The following is a 25,911-nucleotide window of genomic DNA, read 5'->3' on the forward strand; positions in this document are numbered from 1 at the left end:
ATTAATGTTTGTGGAAATACGGTTCCTAGACGCATTACGGTTTTGCCAGGGAAATATAAATTCTTGTATCCATAGACTAGAGGTAAGCCTAATTTTATTCTTCTAAACGTTGACGTCAGTGGACAAAGTGCCCTGTAACGAAACAAGAGATACGTGAATTTAAATATTTATCTCAGTCAAATGAATGAAAAGTTCTTAGAACGTAGATTTCTGCTGGTCCTTTCAATCCATTTCCGTCGACCTCACTCCCATTTCTTCCTTCTCTCCGCCTGTCTCACCTCTATCGACTGTCAGCCGGCTGCTCCTCTCAGCCCGGCCTTCCTCCTCTCTTCCTCTCTCGAATCACTCTGCGGGGCGGGAAATGACGAACATTCGAAGAGCGGATGATGGACTGAGAAAGCGACGGATGTGGTCTCTCTTCTTTTTTCTTCGGGCCGTTTTTTGCGCGGATTGAGTGGATGGCGGGAGAAATGAACCGAGAAAGAAATGGATATGTGCGTGTTTGATGGTGGAGTGAGGGCGGAGGAGGTGCGGGGGAGGGCTCCGGGCACTCTGACCTTCGTGGTCTTTCCTGCTATTACTTCGTTGTTGATTGTTGCCTTCTACTTAGGGCTCCTTTTCTGAAATGCTAAACGAAAATAGGCTGAACAAAAGAAAGGCTACTTTCTTTTTGTAGGTACGCATCGTTGAAATACGCATGAGGCCTAGGTTTATGTCGTTTTAATTGTAAGCCTATCTGAAATGTTTTCAATATGCAATTTTGATCTGCTCGAGTAAAATAACAAACTAAACGAATTGGTGAATGTTGTGACGAAATGAGCGTTCTGAGATTAAATTATTCTCAAGATTTTTTATGGACTTTCCTTGTTTCCGGAATGGCCATTTATCGGCATGATTAAAAACATACTGACTATAGCTGACGCAATTGATAATACACTTTTGAAAGGGAAAATCTTTTTTGAAACCTAATTATTATCTTTTTCTTGGTGAAATAGTTTTAGCGAAATCCAAGATTTTAAATGACCAATTGCTGGATAAATAAAGACTAGCTGTATGGATGGGATATTTTCGTTGAGAAAAAGTATTTACGTTATGAACTCAAATGGAAATCCCCTTTTATGGCATCAAAGCACTTTTACATTTGTTTTCTTGAAGAACGTATTTTTCATTTAATTGCATTGACAATTCTTCATTTGAATGTCGGGTTTTGAGTAATTTAAATTTTGTCATAATGCCCTTTAGATATTTTTATTGAGGATGTAGATGTTACGCTCGTACTTCCTCAAGTCTCCTGCTTTTATGAGCAGAGTTCAGTGAGCGACATGGAAGGAACAAACCAATAGAGTCAATTGACGCGCCATTTTATAACTTTTAGAGTGGGAGCGGGTACTCGCGACGATCTTATTCTCACTTAGAATTGACGAAAATTTCCAGAGAATTATTGTTGACTGAATTGACGGCATTATCCATCTAACCTTAAAATTGAGAAACCTTAGAAATCGCATTAGCTCTATATATCAACCTTGAGCGTAACTCGGCTAAAAGGGTGACGAGGAGGACAGAATATATGTTCCTTTCCTCGGGGATTTTCCTTCCATAAATTTGTCAATACAACTCTCAAACTGCTCACCTTTCTCTCCTCTCCGTTCATTATTCTCTTCCGTCTATTCCCTTCAATAACTTTCCTTTCGGTCCTTTCATTTCGGTATTCTATTTCATTTACTACGTTCCCAAACGTCTCTTCCGACTAACTGCTTCCTCTTCCATCATTTGCGGCTCATTCACGGCTGCTTTAAGGTGTTCATTCTATCCCGCGATACCTACCCGTTTATCATTCCGAAGCTGGCAGAATGCTTGTTATTTCTTAATTTCGCTCATAACTTGGAGCTTCCTTGCTCTATTTGTGTTTTCCTACACTTCTATGATCTCAGTAGGTGTCACATTGTCGGCAGCATGCGAATAACCATTTAAGCACTTTATTTTACCTCCTTAGGTTTATAATTATTAAGTCTTCTTTCTTTCCTTCCCCCCATAAGAATTTTGTAAGTATTGGCATGGAACCCGGCAGTAACGATTATTCATAAATAGGATTCTGGATCGTTTTCCTATAAACGGGAACTATTTTCTGAGTGGAGCATCACTGTCGCCTTTAGGCCAATTTCCCTCGCACGAGTATAATCCCTTAAATATTTCCTCCTTTGACACTGCTCCTTCTGTCGGAGAACCATGCTTCCTCGGCCCTAAGTCTGGGAGTTTATTTTCACTATGTCTCTAAGCTTATCGCTCCGTGCTCTAGCTTTAGGATTCGATCTCTTCGACAATCAATCTTTCGGCGCATGCACCAACCATCCGTATTGGAACCACCTTGTTTTATGTCGAAGCGAGACATGAAGCAGATGCAGGGCTAAAATGACCAATGCCTTTTCCGTCTGGAACTGATCCTTGTAATCAAGGCTAAAGAAAGCACTGTCTTCATTTTTCCGTTGACCTCTTTTGTTACTCTACCCTTGTGATAAATTCAAGCATTCAATCATATGATGGTCACTGGTTTGGCTACCGATCGGAGGTTATGGGAATGCATTTGAGTGAAGTCTCTGAACACTCCAAGGGCTCCACTGAATCTGCTTGATTTTTTGGGAAAAGGATTCGCCTCGAGAACCAAGGCGGTGTTATTTTATCTGGTTAAGTACATGAACCACTCTGCTCGAAGATCGAGGATAAATCAAAAGATCCTAATCTGTTATTTTACAAGACTTATTGTCCGTGGTTACCCATCGTTTTAAGCTGTTGGACGTGCCTAGCATTGTTTATTTTTCCATTTAAATACCAAAGGTTTATATTTATGAGGCATTTCTGAAATCTCGATTAAACATTCGTGAATAAGAAGCCATTGAACCTCGTATAGGTTTAATTTTTTTGTTGTAAGGTATATGTCATTAGATCTTTATTTAGAAACAAAATTCCATTTGTACCGAAATAACTGCTGCACTACTGGAATTTTGAATTTACTGTTTCGATTGTGGGTGATGGATGGTAATGGCGTATGCTAAAACTTTATTACACACTTCATGTTAGCAATTCAACGCTAGAAGTGGTCTAGATAAAAAACTATAGGAACACACACACATATATGTGTGTGTGTGTGTATATATATATATATATATATATATATATATATATATATATATATATATATATATATATATATATATGATGCGAACAGGTTTCTACCTGCTTTGCAATTGAGGAAAAATTATTTTATTAAAAATAAAACAATAACTTTTCAAAGAGGTTTATTTAAAACTTCGCGTCGGAACCGGTTCCGATTTTATCATCGTGTGCTGGAACGAATTATGATAGAAGACCGGTTGTGCCGTGAAAGATAATTTTGAGCAAACTAACCAGTGAAAAATAATTCTTTGGAAATTTTTTAAAACTTAAATCTATTTCCTTAAATCCTGTGGGGCCCTATACAATATTTCCGAGTTAAAAAAATATTGTCCAACCACCTAATTGCAAGGGGGCCTCATTTCCTTGTTCAATTGATATCGGAAGCTCTCGAGGTCCTCTTGGCAGTCGGGAAATTAAATGGTATTAAGAAATGTATGAGGGGAAGGGGCTGAGATGAGTTTGGAAGCGCAAGGAGTAGGGTGTGGTGTGGGGTCTGTGGAAGTCGAGCGGTCGTCTGGACCGCGCACACCTCAAGGTCGGGTTTGTGAGTGATGCCATGGAGGAGAGGAATGGTGGCGAAGATGGAAGCAGAAGTTTGGGGGCGGTGGGCAGGAGCAGAGAACCAGCCAGCCAGCCAGCTGGTCAGTTCCACGAGCACAAATTCTGGCGGTAGTACGGAACAAAGAGGGGGACAAATAATGCTGCTCGCGATTTACATTTCAAATTTTATCTGCCCGGAGAAAAGTCTGAGTGTTGCTTGGTTGCCTTCGCGTGAGTGATTCACAAGTTATTTGCAAGTGCAATATCGAGATTTTTGCTGATTTAGAAAGAAGAAAAATTGCGTGAAAAAACGGTTTTCTATGAAAAGGAAATAGGACCGTTTTCATCATCGGGGAGGGGGGGGGGGCATTTAAATTAATGTGATTTACCTGATTGAGTTTAGCTAGAGAAAACATTTAAAAAATAACCTATCAATGGTTAAAGAAATGATTTAATTTGATTGTTCAACATGTAATTGAATTTTCATAGTTGTATTTTTACAGAAGGCGTTGTTTGCTCTGTGCAAACTGGGTGAGTTGTCAAAAAGGTAGAAGCCATCTTGCAAAGTCGATAACGGTGGCTATGAATTTTGGAATTTGGTGCCAATGATACTTGCATAATAATAAGATATTCTGTACCATAAAAAGGAAGCCTTTTAAGTTTCATTTATGTTCATGCTAAATCTATAATATCAGCGCAATTTTGTATCATAAACATCTTATACTTGTAATAATGGTATATAAAACAGCTATGTCGAGGCTTAATGATTTAACAATGAGAAGGATTACCAAATCATCCCGTTGGGCTTTTACTTCCTAGGACATGTACTTTAGGTGCTGTGATAAAAATACTGAAGGAATTGAAAAGAATATATGTTTTGTACTCGTCAAATGTGTTGCAAATGTTATTAGAGGAAAGAGGGAGAATATTACAAACATTAGATAACTGCATACATGTACATGAAAGAATTGGTAAACGTCACCATTCCGGGTATGAAAATGAGTTAATTTAAACTGTTTCCCTTTCGCTAAAATTGGTGAGTAAAAATATGTTATGTTGAGGAAAAAGGATACAGGATAATGGACTATGAGTGGTGGATGGCGGGTAAGCTTGATAAAATTTGTCAGATAAGGGTGTTTTATAAGACTTAAGCTACAAAGGCAGCATGATCTATTTGTTTTCTTGCAATATATTGAGCAATTACCAATGGCATTGTGTTTATAGTGTTGATAGTTCATCCTGATTATAATTTAATAGCCGCCATGGACTAAAGCATAGATATTTGTCAGTAATGAATTAATTAAACTATTAAAACATATTGAAAATAATTCTCAAATTTATATTCTAAAATTTAGGTATATAGTTTTATTTTAATGACGTAATAAACTATGAGACAATAATTAAACCTTTATTTTGCAGGTACGTCCCTCTGGGAGCACTGCGGAACTGAAGTATGATTTCCATAAAGAATTGTGAGCCATGATATTTTATTTCTATTAGGATATAACTTAATGAATAGTTGGTGCTTACTATATTATTAATTTATTTTTAAAGGACGAGTTTCATTTCATCCAAATGATTTCTTGTGGTAAACTCAAAAATGTTACTTACTTTTTGACCTATGTATACAGGCAAATATTCTTAAATATTAAACTTTTACTTTCTACCATCATTGATTTAGCAATAAGTTATATATATATATATAAGCGAAATCTCAATTGTCTCTCCTTCGTAATTTCAATTATCATGCGTACTTTTTATCTGCCATTTGTTATCCATGTAGCTGTGAGTACTTAAGTCTTTAGCAAGATTAATGGTAATTCAGAAAAAAAGGTGGAGGTTGACAAAACCTACATAGAGTTAAACAGATTTTGCGGTTCTTATGCGAGTCCTTAAGTTGCCTGAATTGCCTTTAACCCTACGGAGCACGAATATTATGGACTATTATGTAAATGAAAATGTGAAAGGTCTTTATCGGGGTGGGGGGTGAGACAGTCAGTTCCATTCTTTGTCACACCAGCGTCATGATATTATTAAATGCCCGTAAAAATCCATAGACAATCGTAATTATTTGGGGGCGAGATTGGTTCTATGAAGTCTCTTCTACCACCTAAACCCAGAGTGAGTGAGAGAGAGAGAGAGAGTTGTGTAACTAATCATGGCATTTGCATTTTGCTCTAAACATGGCACTCCTTTAACGGAAAGATATGCAAACGAAAATATGTGACCTTGTGATAATAGCCTCTGAAATCCAGACATGGAAAAATAATCGAGTTTTTAATTGTCATGAATAATTCGGAATAGCAGTAATTAGGGATAAATTTTGCCATGATTTCAACAGCGTCGGATTAGTATCACGGTAACGTCACTCCTTTTTAATTACTAAAACGTTTTAGTTAATAATGTTTTAATTTACTCTTTGGAATTCATTTTACGTTGGGGCGCTCTAGCTTATATTTAAACTGCCCAGTATCGTCGTAAATCAGCCTTCCTTTATCCATGGTCTCCGATCTCCGCTTCCTTAATATCCGTACAGCGACGTGACTGTTTCTCAAACGGAAAGCGAACGAACTCTCGATCGCCCCCTAATCTTGCTTTACCCATGCGTTCGGGTTCTTTGATTCAATAAGCTGGGTCTCCTCAGAATGCCTCCGCAAAAATAGCTTAAATAATAAATATCTTTTTCATTTAAAGGAGAAAATTTTGGGTGGAACTTCATCGGATTGTACGAATCATTGACCATAAAGTGTCCTAATAGCCAGATAGCATATTTTAGTCATATTGTGTTAGAGTGACTTCGTACGTTTTATACATTGCATTGTATATGAACATGATAGTAAATATGGAATGGAAGTTATTGATAACAAATTAACCATATTTTTATTAGTTTTTGTAATTACAATTAGAAATGCAATGTTAGAGAACATTCATCGTAATTAACATCTACTTGTCAACCAGCCTAAGCAGTGGAACCTAACAAAAGGTTGGAGAAATATCGGGGGCTTAGAGACTTATAGACTACTAGAAGATTAATCGTAGTGAAATACGTTTTTAAAATATTTTCTACTGCTTTGATTACGTGAGGGAATCATTAGTTGCATCCATTGACTCGACTGTTTTCTTTAATATGTATAGCATTGCAAATTAGGAGAGCAAGAAAGATGCAAATACCTTTCTATCGGCTCTCTCAAAAAAAGCTTATCCAGTTTTAATGCCTTGGAAATATTTTCGCCTTTATCATACTATTATAAAATTTTTGGACTTTTGCGTTTACACTGTAGCAAGGGATTGAAGGCTCCTTTTGAGTTTGAGAACTAAACTATTACTACGTGAGATTCATCATGGGACACTAAAAGGTTTCTTTTTGTTCCAAGTGTTTGGCCATCTCAAACTGATTCTTCCTCAAATATGAATTGCAATTGATAGATGATTTAAATTCCGCGACCGTCCTCTTCGTCTACCGTTTATTTAACCTTAACAGGCGGCTTTCCATATTTTTTAGGTCAAGTACTTTTATTAACCTGCTTTTTAATTTGAATTAGGAAAGCAAGTAGCAGTGAAAAATCAATATGTCAATCCTTGAAAGAAATGGATTACTTACGATTCCCTTAGAAAATGATATTTTTCCTAAGGTGAACACGGATATTCTCGGGGCGCATCCGCCACGAGCAAAAGTCTAATGCGTTGCGGGTAGGAGAGTAATAATAGCAAGTATAACAGCTACGCCCTTGGGGTTGGGCGTTTAGGGAGGTGAAGGTTCCTCCGTTGCTGCTCATAATCAATTCACGGGGCTCAAGGAATAATAAAATAACGTTAAAGCTCTTGAATTTGACCTTCCCCGGCACCCATGAACTTGTCGCATCCCAATTGGGAATGGAGAAATAGCTCCACCCTCCTCCAATCTGGTATACGGATCTGTCTTGGAGGGGAGAGGGATCACGATCTTTTTTTTTACACCGTCGTCTTACTCCATAGCCATTTGCTTAGACAGCCACGTGAAACACGGGTTTTGACCATTGAAAGGATTTGAGCATAATTACAGTAAAATCCTATCTTTTAACCGCACCCTCTCTCCTATCCGCCCTTCTTCATCCTTCTCTTTCTAGCCATTGATCAGAGTTAAATCAGGAGTTAGTCGAATATTCGGGCATTTGAATGACTGGGTAATGTGAGACTTCAAATCCGTATCTAGGACACGATAAAACGATTCAGGAATCCGGGTTTACATAGACAGTAAAGAGTAACGATTACAATCGAGGATCATCATAATGAGCGCACGCTATCGTTATTAACGTGACGGATAATTAAAATGCTATCGCCGATCTTCCAATTTCACGCCGCGGAACCCAAGACAAGATTTCTGGCACTACCATGGATCATTGAAGCTTTATCATCGTAAGACCCGTGATCGGCAACTGCGCTGCGCAGGAAAATCGCGTTATTGGTGGGGATGACGATAGCGTGCAAAAACCATGCGTGATGGCTTCTCTGGTTTCTTTTAACTGATGGAATCGAGGAAGGCGTGTCTTAATACAATAGTCAGCGTAATATCCCTCTATGTAACCTTCTAATTCATCGTGATGGGCTAGCATGTTAAAATGTTGCATGGGTATAAAGAATATTCATAGTAATCATCCCGAAAGTTGATCTTGATAGGTTAGTGTAGAGCTCAGACCGAACTATACCCTTGAGGCATATGAACCTCCCAAATTTTGCATTGGGAGCAGTTGACTTTCCTGATCCACCATTCAGTTTCCTGCGAAGTTGTATTATGTAGAAAATCTTACTGCTTAAATTTTTTGTTTGGATGCGATTGAAAGATTATGGTAATGAATTCCACTTTGAGGTGAATCCATGGCCATAAGCTATGAGCAAAATTCAGAAAAGCCTAAGTACTAAAATGCGAGATTGTTCTTACTTAATTTTGAGCTCCATGATAAACCAATCAAAATGAGTAATTCGGTACGAAGATTTAACTTATTGATTCTAGACGAGATAGGATTGAACCTAGAGAAGTTTGAATGGGTGGTCCTCCATCGAAAATCCGGGATGCGGGAGCCGAAAGTGTTAGATGGATGCGCGCCTATATCGGATATCCGAATCCGCAGAAACCAAGAGAGTTAGCAGCACTATTCCCAGTCACCCTTTGCTTTCCTCTTCCTCCGTCTCTGCTTGTACACTCGCCTTACCTCGCCCCCCTCTCACTCTCAATTCCGTTGCCCTCCATCTTCCGCAACATCGAAACCTCCCATTCCTGTCCTCGCCGGCGATCGCCAAGTCACGAGTCGAGCCCTAAAACACTGGTTCCGTTGTTACGTGGGGCGGAGGAGGTAAGCATCGGTGATGGTGGCGGCATCCGAGGGGAGTCCGAGCTTGTGGCTTGGATTGGGTGGAGATTTTGTGAGGAGGTTTGGATTGTGGGCAGGGATATGGGGAGGGGTAGGGAGAGTTAGGGAGAATGATAGACAACTGGGTAGGGATGACGATAGGGGTGATGGTGACCCGTGTATTAAATAAGTATGGAGTGGGATGAAGTGGAAGAAGGATGGATCGTGGAGGGAGGGTAAGGACGGTTGGGAAGGGAGAGAGAGCGGGTAATTATGATTAGATGGTTATTGCTCGCATGGGAGGAGGTGGATTGAGAGTTGTTGGTGGGGTTATTTGGCGGGGAGGGGGAATGCAGTTTGGTAGTTTTAAGCAAGGCGGGAGCACAACAAAGAGGGCGGTACCTAAACTTCACATTGAGGAAGAAAAACGCATAATGCGGGTTGTTCTCTTTTTTGTCGATTCGCTTTTTTCGTTCATTGTGCGAGAGTGTATCCGGGATCAGGTACGTAGGAGGGAAGGAAATTCGAGAGGGGCAAAAAAAGGGGAACGCCTTGAGTAGATCTGTTTCCTCGATTACCTCGGAGCGATTAGAAAAAAAAAATATGCTTACGCTCCTGCCGGGCAAAGCCCCAGGACGTTGTGATCTCTTGTCTGTTTGCTGTATAGTTAGTGATTAATGCATGTAACAGGCATCTCGAGCTAACCTTTGTCGATTACATTGTTTTAGAAATTATTCACTTTCCGGATTAAGCGTTGCCAGTCAAGTTACTGTGAGAGTATATCATGTTTTTCGGGGAAATTTTCCTCCTTTCGATCGGCACGGAAGATGCATTCGTAAGGTTTCGTAAAACTATGCCACCGAAGTGAATTGTGTTGGTCAAAGTAAAAGTGAAGAGCTACCGACGACCTCGGATGCGGGAGGAGAAACGGGAAATATTATTGCGAAGAAGAGATGATATATGAAGGCATAAAAAGGGTTGTTGATAGGAGAGCTGGGTTGGAAGCTGAGAGAAACCAATCCTAGTTTTCGTCTCCACCAATGGTGATTATGACGTAGTATAAAAAAATTCGTTAGATGAAATTAAAAATCTTACATTTTTGCTGTAGTGATTATTAAAGCTACATTTACAATCAGTCAGCAAGATGTGTCAGGATCCATGCATTGGGATTCTCATACCTACTTTTCTAGTGTTATATTTGATACCTTAAACAGCACGTGAAACTTTTACCTTGGGCAACATTTTTCTTTCGACACCATGTTTCATCTTGAATAGCGCACGTTAATACTCAACAAGTTTGAAACAATCCGGAAGCGAGACACGAAGTCTCTTGAATTTATAAACTACGACTTCTCACCACTGGGAACTTTATTTCTTCCAATCCTCCGGTATCTGTCGTTTGAGGTACTTGAACTCCAGTGCAACGTACGACTAATGCACTATTACGAGGAGCTAGCGGGTTTCATGTTTCAAGAGTGTACAACTCTGCCGCACGACTGAAATCACGTATAAATCTCCATTTACCGTCAACTTTATATTCCATTCAGCGCTTTTAATTCCTTTATTTTTGGCTGTTATTGTTCCTGAGGAAGGAAAGTTGTAAATTTTAATACTCGGCGATTTGTTTCTTTAATATGATCAATTTTTATTCGTGCGTATTACTTTACGTTCTGAAATTTATAGCCTCCATCGTTTAATAGAAGGACCCAGCGTATGTCGCTGCTTCTTCTGTTGAAATTGACGTTCATGTAAGGAAATGAAATAGGTCAGATGGGGGACAGGAAACAAAAAACAAGGTAACTACTTGATGAAAAAATCCGTGTCGTATCCCGGCAGAGTAGTGGCCTGCGTTCCATAATCGGTCATTTCAAACTTATTGGCTGAGTTTAATCGGGCATTTACATTAGCGCTTTAAGTATTAACAGGCACCCAATCAAAAGAGTCGAAACTCATTTTCATCATTAGGGACAAAATTTCGGCATCCGGTGCGTCAAGGCTGGTGTTATAAACTAGTTGTGACGGGGAAAACCGATCGATTTCGATACGGAGCCGCTTTTTATGCCCAATTTGCGGTGGTCCGGGTGGCCAATTAAGGCCGAATGAGAGAAGACGTTAGCATAGAGAGGAAGATGAAAGATGATCGTCGGCGGTCCCGCACGGCGTCGGATACCTATTCGAGGCGTGTCGCAAGCGGTTTGGTGGTTTTGCGGTGCCAGTTGGCGCAGCAAAAAGAAAGAATCATTATCGCCAATGAGCAGGTTTCAAAAAGAACGAACCGGATGGATAGGGGGATGGGATCATCTGGCCCTCTTATGCTTGTTCGGTTTTAAGGAGCCAGTTAGAGGCGAACAGAGGGAAGTGAATGTGGCCGTGTGTGCCCGTGAGTGTGGAGGGTGGGGTGAGGAAGGATGGGAAGGGACGCATCGTGACAGAGAGAGAGAGAGAGGATTGGGAGTTTGGGTGGCTTCGATCCGTTGGGAGAGAAAAAGTTCCACTTGAGCTGGTCCACAATGAGCGGTCAAATCCGATTCTCAAGTGACGTTTTAATTAATTATGTTAATTTATTTCGGAAAGCTGTTTCGCATTTTTGCTAGCTTAGTTTGATGAATTGGGTCATAGAAAACCTTTGTTCCGTGCTTTAGTTCGTCGTATAACACGCTTCATTGAAAGACTATTTCGGTGGTGGGTACATACAAAAGTGGTTTCCTCTATCTTCTTTCATCTTAATTATCAGTATCAAAAGGGCATCGATTTTTTTGGCCATGTAGCTTGCTAGTGTGGAGGAGTAGTTTATTTAATTTTTTTTTCGATTTGCTGGAGACTGTTTTTATATTATACCGCCCTTCGGTTTGTGAGCATGGGCGTATCTGTTTCTTATGGTAAAGTCAGTGAAAGTTCTCATGATTTGGTAAATAAATGGCTAATAGAATCTAAAAAAATACCCTAACGTCTTCAATCGTATAAATGCAAACTACACGCCCTCGAGTTTCTATCGAACGATAGTTGGGGGGGAAAAATTTTTCATTCTGTTTGCGAGCTATCTGGGTGATTTTCTGAAAACAAAATCACTGAAAGACAGGTAAAGACGGCTGAGTAAAATTTATTTTGCTGCACTCATGTCTGAAGTGTTCATTTTCAAATATATGTGATAGAAAGATGCTGAAATTGTGCATTGGATTCTTATACAGTTTGCCTTGTATAGCTCGACAGGAATCTTCTCTCGAATGAGTTCTGGTACCTCAGAAATAAACATTTAACGGATTCAATGTATAATAGTTTTGCCGTTTTTGAATTTCCCTTTGTTTCTTTATATTACTCCTAGACCAATGCTCTAAGGTATCAATGAAGAAAACTAAACGCCATGTTTGGGTCGAATAGTACGAGGGTCATCCGGAAAGTAGTACCCGTTCGTGAAATAAAGACACAAAAGTAAATATTAACAAACATAAAAAATTTTATTTGAAAGAGGATACTTTAAACTACTTCTCAACATAATCTCCAAGCAAATTAAGGCATTTGTCATAACGTGTGACAAGTTTCTGTATTCCTGCTGCATAGTCCTTCGCCGCCAGCTCATTGAGATACGCGAGGGACCCATCTTGCACAAATTTTTGCATAATGCAGATGGTGTTTAACAATTTCATGAACAGTTGTTCGAGAAACATTGGGAAAATGCTCACAGATGTCATCAATTGTGACGCGCCGATCGTTCCTCACGAATTCGTCAACTGAGCTCACCAGTTGGCCTGTAATGACAGACGGTCTCCCCGAACGCTCATCGTCGTGTGTGTTCCCCCTCCCCATGTTGAAGTTGCGACACCACCGCCGAACAGACGACTCGTCCATTACATTGTCTCCATACACCTCCTTTAATTGGCGATGAATATCACATGGGCGAACGTTTCTTGCATTGAGGAATTTAATCACTGCCCTCACTTCACAACTGGCGGCGTTCTCAATTTTTTTAAACATTGTAAACAATCACAGAAACAACACAGGCAATGCTAGCGTCACGCAACTTGGCTCAGAGAAGGCAGACAAGCCACTGAAGCTATCTGACCTCGTCCAGCGGCTACTCGCGTCGTCAGCACTTCATGCGGCACGAACGGGTACTACTTTCCGGATGACCCTCGTATTAGTAGTATGGGTCAGAAACACCGGTTTCCCTGAGTTCCTCCATAACAGCCTTCAATTTGCATGTTAAGGTGACCTCGTAGTGATATAAGATTTTATTTTGCAGACCTCGCGTCTCATGAATGAAGGTTGTTAGTATATGACTGTGAACTATAAAAGTAGAGAATTCATATTTCTTCTAATGTTCCCGCAAAACTAGCAATAGAAATGGTCGTAAATCCTCAATGAAAATTGCATTTCCTTGCTGCGATTATGCGTAGAGCTTATGATTTCACATGAAGAGAGATTGATATGCCATGCATAATTTGAACAGATTTTTCATCATAAATTGTAAACATAAAATTTAAGATGCCATGCCTCTCTGTTTTAGAATGTTTACGAGAGAAAAAAGCACTTGAAATTTAATCATTACATGACTAAGAATATGATCAAGTTGGCAAGACTCGTGAAATGGGTTCACCGGTTACTCGTTTATCATTAACTCAACACTTTTCTACGTATATTCAACTGACTTATTTGCTAATCAAGAAATTCAGAATAATACAATGCACGAAATACAGCTTCTCTTTCCCTTGAGAAAGAGCAGAGGATAAAACGAAATAATGGGATTATATTTTAAGTGAAAGAAACAACCGGTTGAACTAGTTGCTTCCTGTTTGTATCCTTGAATTTAAATAAGCCTACAGTCACCCTCTCGACCCTCATTATGGTGGAAAATATTATACCCGCTGATAAGGATATGAAATTCACAATTTTGGTGAAACATCCCTCTCCTAAAATCATCTCCTAAATTCTAAAAGAGCAAATCAATCAACGTCTTCCTCAATTTTCATGTGCTGAAAGCATTACTCACTACATTGCATGGCGTTCCAACTCATTTCCCTCGTTTCTCTTCCGTTGTCCCTTCAGTCACTCTTCTTCCCCTCGCCCTATTCTCCGAGCCTTTTATGATTTTCTCGTCGTCTCCCCCGAAAGAGCACTATGGAAGTTGCATGAGGGCGTGCCGCGTCTAACCCGTCGGAAATCCCGCGCGATAATAAATCACCTGCTAATATCTCGAAAAGTTTGAATTAGGTTCCCTCAAACTTACCTGTCGTCGCGTTCCCAGCTCCTAAAGTCACCGTTCGCTGAGAGAACGAGGGCGGAGACAAGAATCTCATAAGTTTCACTTTTGAATTAATTTCTTTTTGTTTGTGCCGGTGCTTGAGGTAGAGCCGGCCCCAAATATTAGTTGGCCAATCATGAGAAATGGCTATCCGATTATCCAAATCATTTTTATATTTACGAGTAACTCTAAATCGAGTATGGATGCCTATGAAAATGGACTTCCGAATGAAAATACTTCCAAAGATTACAAGTTCCTTTTCAGATTGGCATAGAATGAAAAAAAAATCTTCAAACTGGCTTGGGTTATAGCTGGTTGAGTATTGAGTTTATGACTGGAGGGCGCTAGTGTCAAATCTCAGGTGATGCCTGCAGAAAACCTATTCTAATATCCATACGGTTGTACAATTTTTCGGTTCGTGGGAAGCGTTAGGTGGCACAGGGTAACGTTTCTTACCCTTAATGTGAGGATTTGAAACGCCATAGGGTTTAGGTCGCGGCGAGTGCCTCTCTCACATATCAAAACCAATCTTTGAGTTGATTGCTGTGGTGACTCACTCATACGATCAAGAGTACGAAAAGGGCTTTCTCTCATGCTCTAGTATTTTATTTTCCATTCTCTCGAATGAAATAGTGGATGATTGATGTGGGATTATTTACATTATTCAGTTATTAATTACTAAAGATGAATGGCAATCATCTCATTAGGGCAGCTACGCTGCCACAGCTGCTCTAATTGCTTGAAGGTTTTTCTCATTCATCTTATTGGGTTTGGAGCAATGGCGATTCAACATGCAACTTCTAACTTTCGAGTAGATTAGTGTGCTGCTAATGTAAAAGCCCGTTTTGTTTCCCTTGCGATTATCGTCAAGCGCACACACACTGGTCCCATTCAACCTCATCGTGGACCCCTCATTTTCATATCATACCTTTAAATAGGTCTCTTCCCGCTATTCATTACTCTCCTAAAGGCACCGCCCATTCACGTTTAATGGCCCTCTCCCTTTACGATCATCATCTCGAGCCTTTTTCCAGTGCGCTCCTCCCACCAACCTGGTTTTTTTTCACAAAACTGACCGTCCACTCAGTCTTCATGTCCTCAAAACGTTATCACTATCCGTGTCTACCGCGTTCAACTATCTCCATCTTTTGTTTGCCTTTCGACCGCACAAACCCCTTCCCCCCCAATTCCTCCCTCAAACTCGCCGCCCTGCTGCATCGCTAATGGGTAAGTGAGGCACTCCTTTTTTTCACCACTCTCACTCGCGAGAGCCACTCCGGGAGATAAGGGTTGAAGAGGGAGTGAAGAGGGTGCCGCTGATTGTAGGAGAGGTCACCCAGTGGTGGACGGGACAGTCGGAGGGCTCGCTGTTTGCAGGAGGGCCTCGGGGGTTGGTCGAAGGATGGTGGGGGAGAGGCGTAAAGGACGCGCGGACCCTTGGGTATCTGGCTCGCGCTATTTGTTTTTTCATTACTTTATTTTTTAATCTTTCGCTCCGGGGATGTCCTACCCCCGAGCGCGTCAGTTGGAAGAAATTCAAGAGCATCGGACAGTCAGTTCCTGCAGCACTTATCTTCTTTCTCAACGCGAACCCCTCCCCTCCCTTTCCTTTCAACCTGCTGCACTATAAAAGCTGTTCTCTCTCTCTCTCTCTCTCTCTCTCTCTCTCTTTACTCCTGTCCTGGTTATCTCACGATGCCTTTCTGTTTCCTCCACGAGCGGCGAGGACACACTATCTTACCACCACCTCTTTCTCAGCCCTTTGAAGAACCGTCGTTCAGACTCACTTCTCCTGAAAAAAGTGCACCGTTATCGTTGTTGGGGCTCCTCCGTCGTGTTCAAGCGTGAAACATTATTGTGAATGATGGCTGCTTTAGAAATGTGTTAATGACGAATTGACGGTGTTTTTAGAGTGTTTCGTCGGATAAAATGCCTATTTCTTTAAACGTACGTTTTATAGTAGGAAGGGAGCGAAAGTGAAAATAATAGGGAATCGAGAGATTTTATTGCCATCATAGTGGATGATCCGTCGTAAAAGAGGCTAGCTTCTAAACTTCCCGGGTATACTATATACCATCCTAAAATACAGACAAAAGTTATCGTTATCTGGAAAAATAAATCGAGCACAAAGCTGCTCGAGTTCTCTCCCGGTCCTAAACTAATCGTGAAATGCTTCACTGTATCTCCAATTAAGCTCTTGGTTATGTAGTCTGAAATATTTTTCCGTTGAATAAAATCGTTACTTTTTGCTATTTTATCTGTTGTAGTCGGTTTTCTCAGCGTAATTTACATGGAGGACTACGCATTATAATAACGTAATCCTGTCACAAAAAATTTTCCGGGATCCCTCGTGGAGGAACAAGTAAGAGATCGCAGTTTATTTTAATTTCACGAAGATATCTGCATCTTTCGACAAATATTTGTGATCTAAGCAACAGTTTTATTTTACGAATAAAATTAGAATTTCTCTATGAATAGATTTATATGCATTAGACTTTATTTACGGGGACGAGTTGGAGGCAATATGATTATTTAGTACTGCGGGAAAACCGAAAAAAGAGCTCGCAAATTGTCACAAGAAGAATGGGCTACCATTATAATTTTTTTATTTTTGATTGTAATTAAGAAGAACTCCAAAAAATGCATGGGTGCACTGAAAGCGTTTCCTGGTGACTGCAGTAGTTAGCCACTTACGACTAGTCGAGATTATCAAGTACCAGATGTTTTTTCTTTCTATATTTATGATTTTTCTTAACCTTTCGTTGCAAATTATGGTAGTAACTATTGAATCTATACCGTCCTGTAAATTCAAGATTCAGTGAGTGTTTACGTTAGTGCCAGCCAAAGATATTTATAACCTACGATGTTTAGACGATAACTTCTTTTGTTAAATTTCCAAATAAAGCTGGTAGCTTTATTTGGAAATTTTCCAAATAAAGCTGGTATCTCTTTAGCTAAGTGAAAATCATACGAACGTGCGTAATTACATGGCAATTACGTTCGTTTATATCTGAATAGTTAATAATATTTGGACTAACTTAAGCAGTTAAAATGAATGTAAAGGAAAGAATCAATTATGTTTGGGAAAAATTCAGTACTTTTGCAGTATTAGTGCAACTGACTAGAATTTTTAATTGCTAACTTACTCTTTCCAAATGGAATTAAAATGAATTTACAATACTTATATTTCGTGGTGATTTTCTCTGAATTATGCATTCAGATGCCATTCGTTTCATTAAAAGCGCCGTTGTGAGTATAAGCGCTGTGGAAAATTACAAAATAGTGTTTGATCATTGGATTTTTTCGAATTTAAGACTGCAACAGTCGATTATATTCCTATTTCAATACTTAAATGACGTACTCATAAGTATAATACTCTCAAGATTAATATTTTACGTTCACCTCTTTTTTTGACTTGGGTGAAAATATTTTGTTCCAGGGATAGTTAGCGTGATGCACATTACCGAGATAGAATATATACATTCCTTCTCTTTGGATACATCACTGAAGGGGAATCAGTTATTCTTGAAGTAAGATGTGTTCTTGATGTGAAAATAGTGTTTCCGACTCGTATGGGCATGACTGGCCGTTTTCTTTGACACGTCCTCTCTGCGTTTCTACTTCTCACCGTTCGCCCTTAGCGCGTTTAACCCGTCTCTCTCTCTCGATTTAACAAAAGAGGTTGCAGGTGAGAGTGGGATAGAGATCGAGAAGAAGGAAGGTGGGTTTTCGATGAGGGGAAGGCGTGTCTCGTTGTGAAACTTTTAGGAGAATAAAAAGGTGTGCGGAGGGTGAGCTCGTGTGTTTCAGGAGGAGGGAGGGGGAGGAACTGTGGAAGTTGGATGAATGACGGGAAGGAAAGAGGAGGGATGGTTCTGAGCGGTGAAATTAACTGCGATTACCAAGGGAGGTAGGTGGCAAGAAGTGCGGTATTCAACTGAGTGTAACTCAAACGATTAAACGTTACAGGAATGCGCACTCACTTTTCACACGTTGTTGCATGTATACATACCAACCTGTGAGGATAAGTCTTCCCTTCTCTATGAAATCAATGTTTTCTCAATCTTAGATAATGGAATCCATCAGTACTTGAACCTTTTGTATGAATATATTACCTATTATAAATTGTTTTCCACTTTCTTATTACGTACACATCACCTAAGCCCTCATAAAATCATGTAATAAATGCTGACTTCTTAATACCCCCTGGCAATAGTTTTCTTGGTAGCTCCTTGGGCATAAAGAAGATATACAGTAGATCTTTTAACTAACCCCAATTTTTTTAACTGGCAGTCATCTAATAGTCAGTAGAAACTAATCCACTGGCGTTTATTGTGCGCACGTATGCGATAAGAATCCGATTATAAACTTCACATGGGCTTTTATAGCTCTTACGAAATTTACAATCATGGAAGATATAGGTTTAAAGATTTTTCCTACCAAAGCCTTTGCTCTCCCCTTTTTTTGTAACAGCGGGCGTAGGTGAACCAGGAAGGCTGGCTTTGTTCCCTCAATTTTAATTTTGAATCTCGTCGAATTTATTCCTCAGTTCTCGAAATAATAATGTGTGCGTCAATCCGGGAGATGATTCCAAAATGATTCCAGGATGTCCCAATTATTTTCTTGTAGATATTCATCGATGATGGAAAAGTTCATATAAATTTTTATATGTATTCTTTTCGTAAATGGCCCTCCGATTACTCAAAGCAAAGAAGATATACCTAACCTTACGCTGCTTTATGTATTCACGATTTAAAGAAACAGCTTATGAACGTAATACAACGACATATATATTAGTAATAATAATAATTCTGTAGGTTGTTCATCCATAATTCTCTATCAATATATATTATTTGATCCTTGAATATTGATCTTAATATTATTAATTTGTATTAAATATATATATATATATATATATATATATATATATATACATAAATGATATTTAGTACTTTATCTTTTATATTTATAATATTTTCAACTGGTCTTGGAAGCGAGTTTGTGTCTCGTCCTTTCCTGCCGTAATCTAACTTCATTGGAAATGCTTCGGGAAGGATGAGTTCTTTTATCCGAGAGTAGTGATATTTTTCTGAGTTTTCCACCCCTTCTGGTTAAAGTATGTTTTACTTTGAATGAGCGAAAAAGGGGTCCCTTATAGGCACACGACACGTGCCGCCCGGCCATTTATCCACATTTCTCTTTTGCCGGAAGAAGGATCGCAGTTTATCCGGGTCTCCCGTGTCACCGGGAAGGAGAAGGAGGCGGCCTTTAACAAAACAGCATCCACTTCGGGGAAAGTGGACGAACCATGCGAAGGGCGAGGCGGAAGCGGGAGAGAGAGAGAAAGGAAAGAGCCTTCTCCGCCATTCCCTTCTCTCGCCGTACTCCTCTCCGTGGAGTACGGAAAGGAAAAAGTTTTCCTCGCGGAATACAGGGAGGTCCAATCTAAAGGTCGACCTGAAATCGTTCCCAAAAAATAAGTTTAGTTTCGGGAACTCACCGCATCTGGAGAGGACAAAAAGGGCCGGGAATCACCGAATAGGCTGGAGGAACGGCGCATGTAGGCTGGAGCAAAAGGGGAAATAAAGGGTGAAGCGAAGGAATGTGAAGAGAGGAGGGTTGCTGGGAATATGTGGAGTTGGAGGGGTGGTGAGAAGGAAACGGTAGACCGTGTGGGGATGGAAAAGGGGACATAAAAATGGAATGAAGAGAAACGAGGGGAAACCAAAAGATGCTAGGCTTGAATTAAAAGGGATGAGCACATTATTAAGGAGAGTGGATGAACTGGGAGGGTGCGTGCAGAAAATGAGATTCCTTATTTTACTCTCGTTAACCATGAATTATGATTCGCTGCAAGGGAGAGTGAGAAAAAATTGAAAAGAAGTGGACGTAAACTGTATAAAGGTGGGCTAGGAATAGAGGGACGGAGAATGCGAAAGAAAATCTTCAAAACGGCCCTCGACGGAAAAGGTTGAGATAAATAAGGAAGGAGGAGGACAAGATGCAGGGAGAAGGTTGCGAGATCAGGCCGAGATAGTTTCAAAATCCGGGCATTACGAATTCTGGCGTCTGGTATCTGGATTTATCATTACTTGAGAAGTTTTTTTTAATATAAAAAAAAAATAAAGTTGCTAAAATAATTGGCCGTAAGGAAGCGTAACAACTTTTCACACGAGTTCTCGTTAAGTTAATTGAAATATGATTTCACGATAGTAATCTTTTTCATAAGCTATTGCAACATCAAATTACGCAAACTTATGGTACTTCAGCAATGTTATAACAATCAGGCTATCGTAGTGGCCTTTCAGGACTTACACTTGTTTTTAGTAATAATTGTTTTTCTTTATAATGAATCAAAATATGCGAAACACAATATTTATCAAGAAGCACAAATTATATACACAGCTGCAACATGCACAGTTGCACCATGTACATTTAACTGTTTTATTCATACGTATATATATATATATATATATATATATATATATATATATATATATATGCAGTACATGTACTGCATGTGTATATATTTAATGCATCATTGCATCATATATATCGTTTCCTCCGTTGGTAAATTTAAATGCTCTGGTCATGATAAGTTCATTATTAGACTTTTCAGCAGGTGTCATGTTTTTATTATAGTTTAATTTTTTATTCATGTATCATATATACTATCAATAATAGCTTTTTTCCTGTTAAGGAAAAGTAAAATTACATTTCTAAAAAATGTCTTACAATATAATCTGATATTCAATTTTACCAAGATATTATTACATGTAGCTAAAAACAGATTTACAGCCATTATTTATCATATAGTAGCCATTATTTTACCCTAATATTTTAAAGTGTGATCATATGTTTAATATTGCAAAGATTTAGTAATTAATTTAGAATACTTAGAATTCAAACTCCTTGCTGATTTCCCTCAAGTTGGTAATAAAATATAGGTACCTGGGACAATTTTTTTCCAGCTTTTACAGAATTCTCACTATATTTTATGGTGTTTGGTTTAATAATAAAGAAATCATTTGTTATCCAATTTATATATTTTTCCAGGGATAAAAATACATTTTTGTAAAATGTTGATAAATTATTACATTTTCAGTTTTTAATTGATCATCTATGAATTAATCTGATTACGCAATGCCAGGATTTATTTTCTTAATTTTAGATCCCGCACCTCAAAATATTTGAAGCAAAACTGAAATATAAGAATTTTAGCTTAGCTGCGGTCACAATATTTTTACACAATAAAATTGATATATTACCTTTCTAATCTTGCCATTATTTTTTGTGCTCTTAAAGATGTAAAAATTTGCAGTTCTATGTACACCAAGGGGGATGTGGTAATCGTGCGTGTAGATCTTTGAGTAGTCCAGTGTGTAGAGCGTTGAATTACCGACCAGGGGGCTCAGATTCAATTCTTGGGGACGCATCTGGGTGTCCTTAGCTTTACTTAGGCTGGGTGATTTTTTAACCACCAGATATTTCTGGGAAACCATAGGCGGCACAGGCAAAGGGACTGGTGGGCAGAGTGGGTCCTCCTACCCTGATATGTGAATTACTCACGCCGCACGACTTAGTCCTAGGTGTGCTTTACCCTCAACCCGTACACCGAGCTTGTAGTTATAGTTATCCACTTGTTCTAATCTTGTACATTCAACATTTGTTTTACAAGCGTGGATGCATTTATAAGTATGCGCTTACAGGAGTATGTCCCTAGATAAGTTTGTTTTTGGGACTATATGGATCACCTTTGATTTATTATGGTTAGTCTTGAGCTTGTTGTTATGAAACAATTCAAAAATGCATCAAAATCGTCTTGAAACGCTTGGATTTTTACAGTAAAGTTGTTATGGGAACACATCAGCGACCGTAACCATTAGAACAGCGTGATTTTGTGATCACATTGCATCCCACGTGCTCAGGTTAACCTCTAATCTCTACGATGAAATTTTTTATGGATTCTCTGAACTTCTATAATGTTTTTATCTAAACCTCTGGAGGAGGTTTGATTTTCCTTATAAAATAGTTCCATGATTTTGAATTCAAATTTTCATGAAATTTTCCTCCAAAATTTCATATCGTTAGCTTGGAACGAAGGGTTTAAAACACTGAAGCGTGAAGGTTCCGAGCGGGTGGAGCAAATTGCGCGAAATTTTCATCGCAGGGAAAAGCTCGTATTATGTTTTGAAGTGGAATAGTGAACAATCAGAGAATGTCGGTGCGGAAAGTGACGAATTATGTGGGAAGTATACGAAAACAACTGGAATAAATGTTCGAATCGACGCAATAGTAGAAGTGCGAATTTATCTGCCGAGGGACGCATTTTTGTTTGCAGAGCAGTTTTGTTTTTTGTTTGTATTTATCAACTTCCCTGCATTTATTTTTTACTGAAACACACCTTTTTTGTCCAATTCGGTATTTATTTACTGGGAGTTTTCTGTGACTTTCATTATTTCCTTATGAAAACGCAGTACTAACTGAGATTCGCATTCACCCGTGCATGTGTTTGCCGAGATTGTGGAACTGTGAGGACGAAAATTGCAATACGTTAAAAAGTTGACACTGCAATGAATCTGGGATGCCTCTGGAAGTGTTGACGAAGGTCTCTCGTACTTTCATTTGTTCTACGGTATAAATACATTTTTTCTAATTGTTTGCATGATTTGACTATAGCTTATTTCAGTCACCAATTTATATATTTTACAGTTTCATTTTTCTTTTCACTCCGAGAACTTTTAGGACCACGTAGTTTTGTGATCACATGTCATCTGACGGGCTCAGATACACCTATAATCCATACGAAGCATTTTTCACGAAACGGAAGAAATCCGTACGTCCACCAATCTGAGACTGACAAATGAGAGGACTCTTGTCTCGATAGCATCCGGCACACGGAATGCCAGCAGGATAGAGACAGAGGTGGGTTGAAAAATCGGTATATCGTCGAAAGAGGGTCCAGGAAAGTGTCAAGTTCGGAGGTCTTTATCCAGAAGACAAAGTATAACTTCTCGGGTGCAGAATTAGGAAAGTGATCCCGAAAAATCACATCCCGACCTCCACAGCGGGTCGAAGCGAGGACGATGGGGTGAAACAAGGGAGACAGAGGGGGTGAGGGAAGGAAAAAAAGGTGGGGAGGGGGAATGTCGATGTTAGCACAAGTGACAGGACGAGAGGGCTTAATAGGGGTGGCACGGAGGGAAGTCGTGCGACTTCAGCGTGGTCGAGAGAAGTATCGAGAGGAGTGGGCTTTAAGGACGTCGATGGGGGAATGTGCTGCTTCCGATGGGGTCACCCCAAGGGGTCATGGGCGATCGCAATGCGGAGGACGAGTAATTGGAGGAGGGGGAACGGAGGGGAAACGACGAGAGGGAGGAGGCTGTGTAGGAGAGCGTTAGGGAGAGAGAGATGTGAGCATCCCTAGCCGCGTAGGTGGCTGTGGGATTGAAATGAGAAGGAAAGAAGAAAAAGGGAAGGAGTTAAGGAGTTGATGGGGAGGGTTGACCGGGAGTGGATGCGGGACCAGATGATAGTGGGAGGAAGTTTTAGGGAGAGCTGTGAGTCGAAGGGAGCCGTGGGAAGGGGGAGGGTCCGAGGGGAGGGGGTTGATGGGGTCCGAGGGAGGAGGAAAGGGAGTGGGAAAGAGAGAGAGCGTGAGGCCGCAGCGATAGAACAGCGTTGAAGCATGACTCTCTCTCTGCCTGAGATTGTTATTGCTCGGGACTAACAAGTCGCCAGACGGGTTTTCCGGAAGGGCCCTGCTGGGATTACGCGTGGGAGGGAAATGATGTAGATGGAGGGGGAAGGAGGGTGGAGGAGATGGGGAAGAGATTGGGTGGGGTGTGAATCGCAAGGGTAGCGATCGCAGCTGAGAAATAAGAGGGGGGAGGGTGGTGTTTGAAAGAGAGTGAAGGTTGAGGGTGGTGGCGGCACGGAAACGAAGGATATCGGCCTTTTCTTGGATGACCGCTCCAGGATAACCTAATACCTTCCTCTAGGAAACCTTTTTCCTAAAAGTTTATCCCTTCCACGTGAATGTGTGCCCCCCTTCGGTGGCTTTAATCAAATGCGCATGCGTACACTCTTAAAACGACATAGTATTCGCGAATTTTCGCTCTCGCAGAAAGGACTGTCGACGACAGATATTCTTGCGTATGAACGGAGCTATGGAAACTGAAGGAATTCTTTAGGGTACAGGGCAGCTGGCAAATTTCCTTGAAAAATTCTAGCGAATGGTGGGATATAAGGGAGAACTTCGTTCCCTTCTAGTGGAAGAAATATACGTTTAAGGATTGTCTATCATCCATCGGATTTGTTATTAACATATCATTCCTAGGCGTTGTTTAAGTAGCCCAACACAATTATGGGTTCCCTTTGTTCTTATTGCTTTCCTTATACCCGTCTATTATCATTATAAAAAAAATCAGCCGGTCAGTTTAAGAAATACCTCCCTATCCCGCTCCTTTGGTTTGGTATGTTTCCCCAAGCATATTACAGGAATGAGAGTACGCCTTTTCTTCACGGCTCCTCATTAAACAGTAAGTCAAGATTGGTGGTATTTAAAACAATTTCATCCCGAGAGTCGGGTCCATAACCCATGCCTCTGGTAGGCTAAATGCCATCCAAATACACGAAATTCATTTTCAAAGGTGGTAAGTTGAAAGGGTTCAGTAAATGTAGGATTGATTAAGTGAAATACGTAAGTATAAGGAGGATTCAATCAGTAGAACTTTGCTGCGTTCTCATAATATTTTTGAGACCAGATTACTCTTTTATAGCCCTCTAGAACATTAAAGCGCGAATGTCCCCCGTGAAGTGGAGCTCCTCGCTTGGGGTAGATGCCAAGTTGGAGATTTTAACGAAGGTGCGTATTATTTTGCTGATAGGACAAGGGGAAGCGATGCCGGAGAGGTAAAGGACGAGAGTGATATCCCTCGTCGTGGTCGGAGCGGAACTGTGGGGGAGTGAAGTGAGCCACATGGCGAGGGAAGGCTTTAGGCGCGGGGGGAGGTCATTTTATTAAGTCGTAGACGAAGGCGAAGACTATGCCGTGGGATGTAGGCGACGTGGTGAGCCGGAGAGATGGAAGATGAACGAGACAGAACACGAGGGCGATGAAGAGGAAAGGCGTGGACGGGGGCGGGGGGTTGCGGGTGACACAGAAGAGGCGGGGGTGGAGGAATGGGAATATCGGAGGAATCGATTTGTTACGGTGGCTTTCAGCCTTATTTAACTTAACAGATCACTTTAAAGGCTGTGAATGGAAACTCTTGGCTGGCTTCTTCAACTGCAAGAAATAGGGATCATAATTTTAGTTAGCCAACTAAATAGTAAATGTGGTAAAAAAAACATCATTGATGGGTTGCCAATTGTTGCGTGGAAGCTCTCCAAGGCATCATATTATCTGCCAATCTCTTCATTCCTGTATTATTTCTTGCATCAACATCTTCCACTGCTTGCTTCTTTTAATTCATCTTTTCCATCCCATGTACCTCTTCCGTTCTATGCTTTTTTCATTATGACCTTCAGCAAAGTATCATGTAAGAGCATGTGTGAATATTCGACCTTTTCTTCTTGCGTCTATAATATACTCCTTTCTTCACCCGCTCTTCGAAGTATTTCATCATATGT

This window comes from Hetaerina americana, unplaced genomic scaffold, assembly GCF_022747635.1.
Source record: "Hetaerina americana unplaced genomic scaffold, ioHetAmer1.1.p SCAF_1, whole genome shotgun sequence".
Taxonomy (NCBI): domain Eukaryota; kingdom Metazoa; phylum Arthropoda; class Insecta; order Odonata; family Calopterygidae; genus Hetaerina; species Hetaerina americana.